A 14,092-nucleotide genomic window follows, 5' to 3' on the forward strand; every position below is an offset into this window, starting at 1 on the left:
CAGTGTGACAAAACTGGTTGGTAACGGCCCTAGAATCTAGGCCAAAGCTCTTCCCAAGCATCCCTGCTTGTCTTTCCCATGACCTTATCATCAGCTTAGTTGCACCGGAGAAGTTTCAATGGGAGAAGGAATTCTTTTTCATAGAATTAATAACCAGCCTCTAAATTACACTATATTTTATATGTATTCTGATAATCATACCAAATAATTCAAACAATTACATCTGTCAAATTTGAACTAAAAAGATGGAGGTTGTGTGGAGACATATGGGTGATCAGAAGAGTGAAATTAAAAATAATTTACAAGAAATTTTTATTTGGAATAAACACAGCAATGAGACTAAGGTGACCATGTCTTGCTCATAGACATTAGAGATCCCATTTTAATAACTGGATATAAATGATAGGTAATCAAATGTCTAAGCTGAATTGCACTGCATCGGTGAGGTCTAAAGCTCAGCCAGCTTCTACCTAATTTGTGATATTTGGAAGTTCTAATTATGGTGTGACTGTAACTGTGAAAAAATCCCCAGCGAAGGGAAAGTGGAGGCCTAGCAGGAAACTGCACCAGAGGCTTTATATGGAGACCCCAACAAGAACATTCTCTGTCTTGTTACTTTATTGTAGCCTTCTAGCATCATGAATTGTAAAAAGAAATGGGTAGATTGTCATGCTAAGGACATGACATACAAGAGTCCTCGGACTTATTGGGACTCTTGGTCCTCATATGCAATATTCAAATATAGTTATTTGATTCTTGGATATCTTTCCACAGATTCTTATTGAGAGTGCTTACAATTGAGAAATATTTGCTCAGTGGTATTTATTTTCATATGGGTTGGGTTGGGCCCTGTGGCAAGGGAAGTTCAAAGCCATTAAACAATTACTCAATCCCTGTGGCTGAGACATTATTATCCAAGAATTAGGCCATTCGTTAAAGAACTTACCTTTTTCTTTTCCTCCATGATTTTGTGCATCATCCTTGCACAGGAGCCATGCTAATCTTCTCTGTATCATCCCAGTTTTAGTATATATGGACCAAAGTGAACAGAACTTACCTTCTGAGCCCCAGTCATGTGCTGAAAATCCCTTTCGTAAAGTGGTGGCTACTCCTAGTCAATAAAGGAAGGGAACTGACACTTGAACACCTACAGTGTGTTTTACTTGTTTCCTCATTCTCACAATAGCTCTGTAAAACATGTATTACCCCACTTCCCAGATTCAGAAACGAATTCTGAGAAATGAAGAAAGTTGCTCTAGCTCATATGGCCAGAAGAGTGGTCTGTATAAACTCAGAGTTCTAGTCCATTCCATCATGCTCTGCTCTTTCCCCAATCTAAGAAGGATCCCAAATCTCCATTCAGAGTGAAAATATATTGTAAAATCCAGTGTCCTTTGGATATGAAGAGAATTGGCTTTGCTATGATGCCATACTATGCCTCTGCACTTTATCTGCAAAATTGGTTGGCTACCCTTTACTTCAAAGAGCCAGAAAACATCTCTAGCTATGATTAACTAACTCCAGGGTGAGTGTTTAAGAAATGCAATTTGATGATGACTGGGGAACATTTGCTTCATAGCCATCAAACCAGTCTAATTCCAGCTTCACTGCATTGAGATTGTCAGGTGCCAAAAGAAGGGATGACAGAGGGCCAAGGCAGATGTTACGACAAATTAGCAAGGAAGGCTGCAGGCCAGGGAAGAGTCATAAACTGTTTGAAGCATACGTTGAAGTATAATTTCAAGTCATCTAACATCGTTAACTGAAAGAGGCTGTCAGAAAGTAACCCAGTTTTGAATAAAAGAACCACAGAGACAAGACAGCTGAGCTCTCAGCAGGATCTGGTTTTATCATCAGTAGCTTCACTGCTGTCTGGTTAAGCATTGGGCTGGCTTTCACAGGCAATGTGATTGTGTAAGACGGAACATTAGGTCATGTCCAGTTTACCAGAGCCAGTCAAGTGTGTTCTACATTTAGAAAAAGAGGAAGAATTTCTGGGCCCCTTCCCCCTTAAAAGGCTACAAGATAGCCTAGGGTCAATTAGAATGACAATGTCTTGTTTTTACTTACCCTATTTACACATGGAAACTGCTTCTAGCACTACACAGTCCACATTTTTGTATTACTCAACTTGGAATTATATCAGTAGCATTCACAAGGGTAAATATTAAAGGCCTTCCTAATTGTTAGAATTCACACATGTAAAGTGGTTATCACAGAAGTAGAGAGTAGAATGATGATTACCAGTGGCCAGGAGGGGAGGGGAATAGGAGGGAAGAGAAGTGGTAGACGAACGACAAAACTATGCTATCTACCCTAAGTGAGTACTTGTGCAATATATGCATGTATTGAAATGACATACTGTACCCCACAAATATGTACAAGCAAATATTAAACTAAAAAAAGAAAATTCACATGTTAGGGTACATTTCATCAGTGTGAACTCTCTCCCAAACATGCCTATCGCGAAATGCATTCGTGTATTAAAGGGCCCTAACAAAAAATGTATTAAGATATAAATATGTAAAAACTGAAAGGTTTTTACCAAAAACCAAAAGACATGTAAACAACATTTTAAAATGTAAAAAAAAAAAGTTCACCATCACACTGATAACCAAAAAAGTACAAACTAAAATTGCAATGAGATCACTTTTTTCCTTCTAATTTTTAAAAAGTATAATATTCAAGGCAGGAAAGGGTATGATAGGATAGATTTTCTCATACTCAGCTGGTAAAAATGTAAATTGCTATGAGCTCTCTGGAAAGTAATTTATTGCTTCTGAATGTTATCAGAAACTTTTGGGGGTAGGACCAAGCACTCGGTGTTTTAACAAACTATTCAGGTGCTTCTGATGCACATTTAATTTTGAGAACCACTGCCCTAGTGATTCTTACCCACTCCCATGGCTTAATGACCATCTGCTATAAACTAAATATTTATTCCCCCCCAATAGATTGTTGAAATCTAATCACCAATATGATGGTATTTAGAGGTGGGGCCTTTTGGGGAGGTGATTAGGTCATGAAGGTGGAGCACTCACGGTACTAATTTCTTATAAAAAGGGACCCCCGAGAACTCCCTCACCCTTCTACCATGTGAGGTTACAGAGAGAAGGCACAATTTATGGAACAATGTGCTTGCCCTTATAAGACACTGAATTTGCTGGTGCCTTGATCTTGGGACTGTGAGAAATAAATTTCTGTTGATTATAAGCCAATCAGTCTATGGTAGTTTGTTACAGAAGCCCAAGTGGACTAAAACACCATCTCTAGGCAGGTAAGTCCTAAATCAATATCTGTACTCCTGGATATCTTTCCTAAATTCCAGAGCCATATAACCAACTACCCACTTGATATTTCCATTCTGATTTCTCACAGATACTTCAAAATAAACATGTTTAACACTAAGTTCAGATTTTCCTCCCCAATATCTTCTCTATCTCCAGTGATCCCAATCTCTACAAATGGCACTATCATTTCTGCTCAAGCCAGAAACCAAGGTGTCATCATTCTTGACTCCTCCCACTCTCTTCCACCTCGTCCCCACATCCAAACAAGCACTATCTCCTAAAGATATAAGATATTGCTGTGGACTGAATTGTGTTCCCCCCAGATCCATACATTGCAGCTCTAACCCCCAATGTGACTGTATCTGGGGTCTTTAGGAGGTAATTAAGGTTAAATGAGGTCATAAGGGTGGGGTCCTAATTTCATAGGACTGCGGCCTTATAAGAAGAGGAAAAAATCTCTCTCTCTTTCTCTCATTCTCCCCCTACCCCCTCAGTCCCCACCAAGACACAACAGGAAGACGGTCTTCTGAAAGCCAAGAAAAGAGCCCTCACCAGAGATCCACCCTGCCAGACCTTGATCTGGGACTTCCAGCCTTCAGAATAGTGGGAAACTAAATTTCTGTTGTTGAAGACACCCAGTCTATGATATTTTGTCAAGGCAGCCCAAACAGACTAAGATAGATATCTATAAATTGTCCATTTCCATTTATCTCCACTGCTACCATCCCTGTACAGACTTCCATCATCCCCTGCCAGGACAATTGCAATGACTTCCTAACAGTTCCCCTCTACATCAGTCTCACCCCCTTCAAACCATTCTCTTCACCCAACTAAAGGAATATAAAGTCAGGTTTCTATTTAAAATACTTCAATGGCTTTCCATCATCTTTCAAATAATGCCCAAATACTTAATTAACATAGATATGCCATGATGATATAAGAAATATTAACTGGTGGTCTCCCAACCCCACTCCAGTGTACTGATCCCTTATCCCTCCTTCTCTAAACACTTGTTGCCCTCAGTGTTTGCATCACCTCACCAGTACCCTCCTGGTCAGTCTGCTGTAAGTGTCAATTTTTGGCCATGCTGGAAAATATATGGCTGCTCTCCTCAGCCCACTGGGATCACCTTTATCTATGAGGCTGTGCTCAGATCCAAGTCTGAGGCACTCTATGCAGGTCCTATACTATATACTCTTACTCAGCAATTATACTGTCCAAGTTTTTCTAATGCCCAGCTTGTTAATTTTTTGGTTTAAACTTAAAAGCCAAGAATTGGAAGTTTCTGTTCTTTGTGATACTCCCTCAGTCTCTTGTGGAAATACTCTTGCCTTATAGACCAAGTGGTAGAGGGTCGAAGGTTAACAGTTCTGGGATGAAAAACACAATAATTAATACTTTACAAATTACCTCAATGCATCAGTTAAAATAATCTATACTGTTTAAACGGCCTCTATGTACAGCTCACCACTCTCCAGCTTTGTTGGGGAAAAGCCATGCTGACATTTAGTTTCTCAAATAGATCATACTCTCTCCCTCCTTTGGGCCTTTGCATATACTGGTCCATCTACCTGGATTTTTTTTTTTTCTTTTTTCTCCCTTCCCTTTGCCTATGTACCTTCCATGTCTCAATTTAAATATCATTTCCTTAGAAAGAACCTCTTTGACCATTTGTAATTAAGATTAGGTCTCCTGTCATACATTTCCAGCATACTTAGAATTTCTTCCAACTTGTAATTTATGCACTTATAATTACTTATAATTATTTGTTTAATGTGTGTCTATGTGCCTGTGTTTAATAAAATTTAGGCTATAAAGTCCATGTGTCTGTTTTGTTCTCTAATGTAATCTTGAGACAGGATAAGAAAGCGACTCAGCACCTTGACTCAGTCCCTCATCCCTGTTTTCATAGAATCCAGCATACCCAGCTAAGTTATTTTCACAAACTAAAATAAGCGATTATTTTTAACCATAAACTTCCCCCAGGCAGCTAGCCTGACTCCTGCATGAGCACAAAGCTTCCAGGTGACTGCTAAAATGGCCTTCCTGGGGTGGCAGTAGTGAGCAATACCACCATCTTGGACCTTGTGAGCAGGCACAGGGACCAAAGCCCTAACTGATCATGTGCCCATGCCACAACCAAGAAGAAAAGAACAGTCTGGAGTGATGGTGCAGAATGATGACACTGGCCTGCACTCTTTGCCCTATAAAGACCCTTCCCTATAGCTATCTCCCTTATGCATAAGCTCTCTTCTCTTTAAATAAAGCATTACTTGCTTTACTGCTGGGTACATTGTTAATTTCTATGACTTTGAGATCCAAGAACCTGGTCTGGGAACAATCTCAGTGTCTAGAATATACTAAGTGTTCAGTGAATATCTATGGCTGACAACAAGGTTAAATCGCCTTTGTGTAGATTTCAGAATTAGGGTTTTCTTACTATATCAGTATCCCAAGACTGCAAAAAATGTTGTTAAAAAAAAAAGAGATGAGGGTTACATTTGCAACTGCTTTCCTGAATGGATCAGGATTTCATCAATACCATGCAACCAATACAAATTTGGAAATAAATTCGTTTGCTTACATGTAACTATCTCTCATATACCCTAGTTTAAAATTTTTATGTCCATCAAAGTAGCCTCATTGTTCTCATAAAACTCAGGCGACAACTTTAGAATGAACAAATGCTGTATATTTGAACTCAATCAAGTACATTTGCAGTAATGAAATACTGTGGCTACAGAAGATTCCACTTGAAAAGAGAGCATGAATGCCCCTGTATTAAACACTGACTTTAACTCCTTGAGGGAGCAGAAACAGAACTTTTACAATAAGGCCGGAAGAAGAGTCTAGAGTTCTTTACACAAAGACCTGTAAGACATCTGCAAGAACATCATTATTCCACCCAACCTAGTCTATGGCCACCTGAAACATTTACAATATTACTCCTAGTCTTAGTTTTTATCCCCCTCTCTTACTCCTATTCTGCACAGCTTTTCCTTCTCCGATTTATACAACCAAGGTATATTTCAGTGGGCTGGAGGAAAGGGGAGGAAGGATTAAAGGAGAGGGGAAGGAAAGCTCTAAGGAAAAGAGCTGGGCCTTAGACCTCTCCTAGGCAACCTATACCACTTATTTTCCTGCCATGAATCTTCTCATTTTTCTTCTTATACAACCCAGTAGAAAATACAAAATATATTTGACTCCATGTCATATTGGGAATGACACTAACAGATTTATGTCATCTTCAGGACAACCATGGCTGAACTACATTAAATAAATAATTTAGCTACAGCAGTGATTCTCTGAAGTCTCAAAAGAGAATCCATTCCACTAATCAACCTCCAGATCTGAGTCATCAATCCATGACTAGATGCCAATAATACATCATCTTCATTTGGATGTCAAACCCAACATGTCTCAGACGGAACTCATTACCTTCCTTCACAAACTGGTTTTCCTTCTTAATTTCCCTATGTGAACCAGTGCTACAATCATAACCCTAGTCATCCAAGTTTACAATGTACGGGCTATCTTTAACCTCTCTCTTTTCTCATCCTTATCATACAGAGAAGAGGGAGGAAGCTAGGACCTACCTTCTATTCTACACTCACTAAAGTGGGCTAGGTACTGACATCAGAGAGTTGTCAAGGTGTAGTCCAAGGTTCTTGTGGGTCAAAATGCCCTGTGGCACTTGTGAAAAATGCAGACTTTCAGCCACACCTCAGACCTACTGAATCAAGGTTGGGTTGGGGAATCAGCTTTTTAAATTAGATCCCAGGGGACTTTTAAGGCCAATGAAAGAGAATCAAAGCTCTAAAGGAAATGACCCAATTACAGAGAGACACGCTGTGGAGGAACAGCAAGGTGAGTAAGGCACCCTATCCATAGGGCACAATAGAGTTTCAAGAGGAAGCAGTGGAGTCCCAAGAAGGTGGCTGAACATGAAAATCAGAGTAAACAATATGCAAGGGTTCAGTACTTCTGAAGCCGTCATTTAGATATATTCATCAATAGCCTTTGCCAGCATATGGCAGGAGAGACTCTAGTTCCCCAAAAAGAGAACCAACCAGAACAAGTCTGTGCCTAATTCTGAGAAATTAAAGCAAACAGGGGAGGAATAATAGCAACTCAAGTAACTATGTGGCATTCCAAGGTTATCACTGGCTGGTTTGATCCCTGCTCTGTTTGACAATAGAGAGACCTACAGAACAATACCAGAGGCCAATGGGGACTGGGAGGAATGATTCAGGGCCTTATCTTATCAGCCAGGATTTGGTTGTCAATAGAAGATATTCTAGCTACTTTAAACTCAAAGGAATTTTATATAAAGAATTAGGTGCTTACAAAATTGTTGGAAATGCTGGAGAAACAGGCTCTAGGCTGAGCTTCTAGGAATGATTGCCAGAAGTACCAACCAAGCTAGCTATTGCCTATGCCATGGTCAAAAAACTGAAGAGTGATCAGAAAACTGGAGAATAAGGAAATGGCTTCCCTAACTCCTGGCTCCAGGCACACTGCTTTTGCCCAGATTCCTGTCAGCAGAAGGGAGGTCCCTGGCACCCACAGAAGTAACATAGACCCTGAGGCCTCTTGCTACATTTTGTTTTGTTGAAAACCAGAAACTCCACATCCCTGCTTACTAGTGGAAACAGCAGAAATACCACCGGTTTTACTTCTTTCATCCAAATATCACATTAATATGTCTGGTTGGCAGAGGCTAGGTCACATGTGGAATCTGAGGGAGTTTGAGAAATGGAGGCTCTCTGTCCTATAGCATGATACAAAGGGGAGAGAGTGGAGTTGTGTGGGCCATAGATGGTATCTTTCTCAGCATCATAGTCAACCGTGAGCTTCTCCACTAGACTGGAAGCTATCAGAGGCCAAGGACCTGTCATTAACTGTTTTAGAAGCCCCAGCACTTAGCAGAATGTCCCATGAATAGTAGGGGAGAGGAAGGAAGGAAGAAATCCAGGACCAGGTCGGGGCAGAGTCTACAGGTGGAAAACTTTAAGAAACTCAGTTTTGATGGAATTTAAAACTAAGATTAAATGAAGCAGAGACAGGATTCTTATTTCCTAGTAGCTTTTGGTTCCAGTCTGCTTCTCTTCATTTCTATCTCTATGAATTTAATACAGTTCAAATTCCTGATGTCTGGAAAAAATCAATTGTCTCCTAACTGGTTCCTTGCCCAATTTCTCCTCATTCTTTCCCATTCTAAGTTCATTCTACACACTGATGTCTGGACTGGGTTTACTAAACCCAATGGTATTCAAACCTTTTACTTGCAAACACTTCCAAGAGAATTTTGTAAAGTTTTGTATCCTCTTGCACATTATTAAGCTGACATCTAAAATTTTTCAGCCCAAGTTAAAATAGTTGTAAAGGATGTAAATTCCAATGTATTATAAATATTGTCATTTTAAAATAAAAATATTACAGCACTTTAAAATATATACCTAATAGAACCTAAATACATCATCTATTTTTAAAAAATACATGAACAAGCTGTTCTTTAATAATCAGAGATTTTGCATCTTTCCTTTTTCTCCTTGAACTCATATGTCTATTCTGCTTCCACCAAAGAATTTTATCCTATTATGACATATTTTTATTCCTGCAAGTCTTTTTATCAGTTATATTAATTATCACAATAAAAGCACATATGAACCAAAGACAAATAAAAATAAAGGAAAAAAGTATATATGTTGAAATTATATTTTTTTGTTTCCAGTGACCATGAAGCTATGTTCAACAATTATTCTTGATTGACTTATCATTTCAATTATTATTAGCATACTGTTGATAAAAACAACATGAATATATTATAGATTTTGATAAATAATTATTAAACAGAAAAAGCAAATTTTTATTTTAAATGTCCTTTTTAATGGGCTAGATGGGGATTGGCTGGTTTTGCTAATATCAGGTCAGGTATCTATAGATAAAAATTACTTCTGGTTAAATTGAGGCATGGTTCAATCTCAGTTTTACTCACCAAACTTTTTCTGTTTTATTACTAATGTAAATGCCGAAAAAATTTGTTCAAATAAATAAGTTGGTGGGAATAGAAGTAATGGCCTCAATTCTTTGCACTCTGTCAGAATCATGCCAAAAATCTTGGGGAAATGTAGCATCAAAATTTATTGTTTTACTGCATGTTCATAAGTGGGAGCTAAAAAAGTTGAGCTCATAGAAGTAGAGAGGAGAATTGTAGTTACTAGAGGCTAGGAGAGGAGAAGAGGTTGGTTAACCTCAGTCTTAGGGAGTACAAATTTACAGCTAGATAGGAGAAATAATATCTAGTGTTCTATAGCCCTGTAGAGTGACCATAATTAACAATAATTCAGTGTATATTTTCAAATGACTAGAAGAGAGGAGTTTGAATGTTCTCAGCACAGAGAAATGATAAATATTTGGGGTGATGGATATACAAACTACTCTGATTTGATCATTACACATTGTATTCATGTATCGAAATCACCTGTATTCCATAAACATGTACAATTATTACATGTCAATTAAAAAATAATTAAACCTTTTATTTTTTAATCATCTATCAGTTGACAACTCAACTGTAGGTCTTCCTTCAATTTTATTGAAAGCAAACTAGGAAACCATCTAATTGCAAAAGGATTGGTTACTCATTAATATGACTCCATTTCTCAATACCAACACCAATCACTATACTGTTTCTAATTATCCCAGTGGGTTCCAGAGATTTTTCTACCCCAGTGTAATATACCATAATAAGATTAGGGTAACAGGGCACCTTTCTTCTTTAAAATATAAAATAATGGGGGATGGGTGTGTGAAAGAAAAGGAGGAAAAGGTGTGTCCTTAGGCAGATCAGTCTTAGGGAGTGCAAAGGGAAACTGAATATCTGCAATTTAATTCCTTTAAAACCCTTCTTGGCCCTCATATCCCTTGTAAAGTCTTTATATTCCATGCTCCTTTGAAGGACGGCTGCCCTAAAACAGCACAACTTACCTAAGTGGTATCTCTACATTGGTATAAAATACCCACAATTTGGAAAAAGACTGTAAAGGACGGAAATGACTATTTAAATTTCATATGGTAAATTTGTATTTTAAAAGAGCTTACTATTAATACAAGTGATTTGACAACTGGTAAAATGAATGTATAATGCCAGTTTTCTTGATTCTAGAACTGACAAATATTTTCACATTTAAAATTTCTACAATTTTACCCAAAAGAGTAGGGTTTCTTTCTGCACAAGAAGTTGTCATTAAATCAACACTGCATCTTACAACTTGAGGAAATATAAACTTTTCTCCCTATTTGAAGCTTTTTTAAAAAAGAAATTAATTTTTAATTGAAACATATTGATTGTACATATTTATGGGGTACAGTTATATTTCAATACATATATATAATGTGTGATGGTTACATCAGGGTAGTTAGCATATTTATCATTGCAAAAATTTACCATTTCTTTGTGATGAGGACATTCGAGCTCCTCCTTTCTACACATTTGAGAATATACAATAAGTTATTGTTAGTTATAGATGCCTAGCACTACTGCACACCACTTGAACTTATTTTTCCTTTCTATCTGAAATACACTTTTAAAGAGGAGGTGGGCAGGAGCAGAGGTAGTCTATTGTTCTCAGTCCTGCCATCCCATGGCCAACTGGAGGAAGATTGCTGTCAGTCGTTAATGTGCGCAGGAGCCCTGTTCCCAGGCTTCACCTCCAGAGATCTGACCCAGAGCATCTGTGCTGTGAGCAGGAACCGACACTTTTAACATGCACTCCAAGTGATTTGGATGCAAGTGGTCCTTAGGGCACACTTTGGGGAACATTTACCTGAAGGAAAAGCATCCTAGAAGATGTATAAATTGAAATTTGCAAAGGTGATTTGTAAGATGAAAAAGTTAAATGGGGTATGTTAATTCAGCTGAATTTGGAGCAAAAAGAACCACTACAAAGCATACTTTGAGTTCAGTGTTGATTTAAGCAGGAAGCACAGACTTATCTATGGTAATGACTCACCTCCAAGGGGTTTCTGAAGTCAGAAGGTGAGCTCAGATTGATGCATTCACCCAGTGCTCTCAAGTCTGTGGGTTCTCCCAGGGAAGAAAAGGACCCACTGAGTCACCTCACCATTCCATTCTACATGCTGGAGAGGGCTGAAGACATTCTGCTATATAACCTACTTTATAGGCTAAACAATTTGAATTAAAGAGAAACTGGATTTTAGCACGATCTTTAATGTCCAAGAATGCCTGGTGTTCTTACATTTTTTTGAGAAAGGTAGAGGTGGGCAGTCTAAATAGGGTGAATAAATAAATAGGGTGAACATGACACATTGTGCAGAGACAAATACACCTCTATGTTTACATTTAGTAATATTTATTCACTAGTGTTCATAGTGTATTTGTGCTGTAAGATAAAAAACAATAACAAGCCGAAATAAATGATGCACTCTTTGAGGTCAAATGAACAATTTTTAGTATACATTAACTTGTTAGATTTGCAGTATATGTTTAGTTGCCTACTTAGCTACCTTTAGAATTGCTAAAAGATTCTTTATCTATGTATGAATATATATTAAAATTCTTTTATAGCAAAAGGTATTAGAGGTCCTTATAAAGAACTCAGATTCCCCCAACCTATGGAGCGGGAAATGAACTGATGATGTTTCAGTATACTATGTATCTCTATATTTGTGAAAATAACTATTCTTTTCATACCCACTAGTGCAAGATGAAGTGTGACAATAATGTGATCTTTAAAAAATTGTTATTATTGAAAGTGTCAAACATATGCAAAAATACAGTACAATGAATTCCATATGTCTCTCAAGATACAAGTAATATTACTTCATCTACGTTCCCCTCAGTGCTCTCTCCTCCCCTTACTGGATTATTTTAAAGCAAATCTCACACCATTTCATCCTTATTTCTGCATATATCTCCAAAAAGTGACTTAAAAAAAACCCATAATCATAATATTACTATCATACCTAAAAATTTATACCTAAAAAATTAACAATATGTGACTTTTAAAATATACTCAAATTTGCACGTACACAAGAAGATTCTCTTCAAAGAATCATCTTAAAAGGCTATAAGGGATGCTAGCATTTCTCAAAACACTTTTGGAATACTTCTTAGGATTACTTTCAATACATTTTTTTAAGTATCCCAAACTGTGACAAATCTTCACTCTTCAAGGATAGATTTGGTTTGAAAAGAGGCAAAAAGTCTTTATGAATAAAACCCAATGAACAGTGGGAGTAATTAGACTGGGTGGGACTCGTTTTGTGAGAGAGTAATATATACAACAGAGGCATAGGTATATTCCTTTCATGAAAGGAGTCTCATGCTTGTAAACTCGCTCAGAAATTACCTACTCAGTGACCAGCGATGCTGGATCAGAGACAGAATTCTGCCACATTGGGAGCTGAGGCAGGAGTGGAACCTAAGAGAAGAAAGTGAGAGGCAGCTGAGAGCCAGTCAGCTGGTGAGAGAAAGTTATGTTTCATCTTTGTATCTGAAAGTTCAGTGATTCCAGGCCACTTTCTGGATTTGTCTTGCATTTCAGGCCTCCATACTTTTGCAAACAATGTTCCCTGTGACCAGAATGCCTCCTCCCACTGAGTGGACTCACTGCGCGAATCTTTAGTCATCCTTTAAGACCTAGTCACACTATTTGACTCTCTCTGGCACAATTAGTTGTTCCATTCTCTGGTCCCAGTTGTACTTTGTAGGTATCTTTTTTAACATCTCTGTGACTGTATTACATTATTCGGGCATGTAAGTGGGTACTTCAAAAAGTTCAGAAATTAAAAGATAATATGTATCTTCCCTCGAACTTTTTCAAGACCCCTCGTATGTATTCCCCTAATTAGACTGGGAGTTTCATTTTTGTATCTTTGGCAAACAGACCATGATTGGCACAGAGTGGGCCCCCACTAATCATTTATTTATTACATAGATATACGGTTAATAATCTGTGTATATTTACATGATTTAGACTCTGAGATGTCCTCATAATGTTACAAAATAGTCATGGGCTCTAAACATTATAGAATAAAGCAAAGAGGAAAAACCTTATGCAAGAGCAATTTTTACAACAGCATCCCTGGAAGTTTCAGATCTTGGCAGTGGACAGTTATAGCACTGAAATGCCCAAAGATGTTGGCAATTTCTTTCCCTCTCTTTTTAAAAGTAAATTTTCCAAATCCATTTTTTGGGATCATAGTTGTTCTGTTTTTCTTTGAAGGATTAAATGCTTGAAGAGTTAACAAATTAAGTACAAATTGAAATTGAGTTCAAACTTAGTTGATCCACATTTTTCTCAAAATAAATTTGGAAGGCAGAATATAAGCATAAAAATGAATCATCTACTTCAAAGGAAATAAATGACTAGCAAAATCATTGTGTAAAAACTATTGAAATTTGGAACAATTGAAACTAGTACTTAATATACTCTCTTGTCAGGACGATTCATATACTCTTTATCTCCTACCGTCTGCCTCAGACCAAGAACAACCCCATTCACTCCTACTAAAATGACCAACCTGGCTTTTGGCCTTGGTGGGAAGCAGAAGCATCTCTTCCAGTGTTGTGCCAGTGGCATGTGCCACACCTACCCCACCTGTGGCATAATTCTAGAATGAGAAATAAACAGTTTGTGGGTAGCCTAGGTGGGTAGAAGGGAGAAAGGAGGAGCTACTTGTAAAGAACAATTGCATCTGATGTCACTTATTCTTGGCTGAACCTGAATTTTAGTGAGAAAATAAAGCCTTCTGAGCGCCAGTGGCTCACAGCATAT

At 37.8% G+C, this 14,092-nt stretch overlaps 1 non-coding gene across 1 annotated transcript; it reads right to left on the reverse strand.

The window, feature by feature from the left end:
• Window positions 1-943: 943 nt before the first annotated feature.
• LOC134381370 (U6 spliceosomal RNA) lies at window positions 944-1,048 on the reverse strand. The gene has a single exon (XR_010023968.1). It is a non-coding gene; the product is annotated as a U6 spliceosomal RNA (small nuclear RNA).
• Between the last annotated feature and the right edge of the window lie 13,044 nt (window positions 1,049-14,092).

This window comes from Cynocephalus volans, chromosome 6 (genome assembly GCF_027409185.1).
Source record: "Cynocephalus volans isolate mCynVol1 chromosome 6, mCynVol1.pri, whole genome shotgun sequence".
Taxonomy (NCBI): domain Eukaryota; kingdom Metazoa; phylum Chordata; class Mammalia; order Dermoptera; family Cynocephalidae; genus Cynocephalus; species Cynocephalus volans.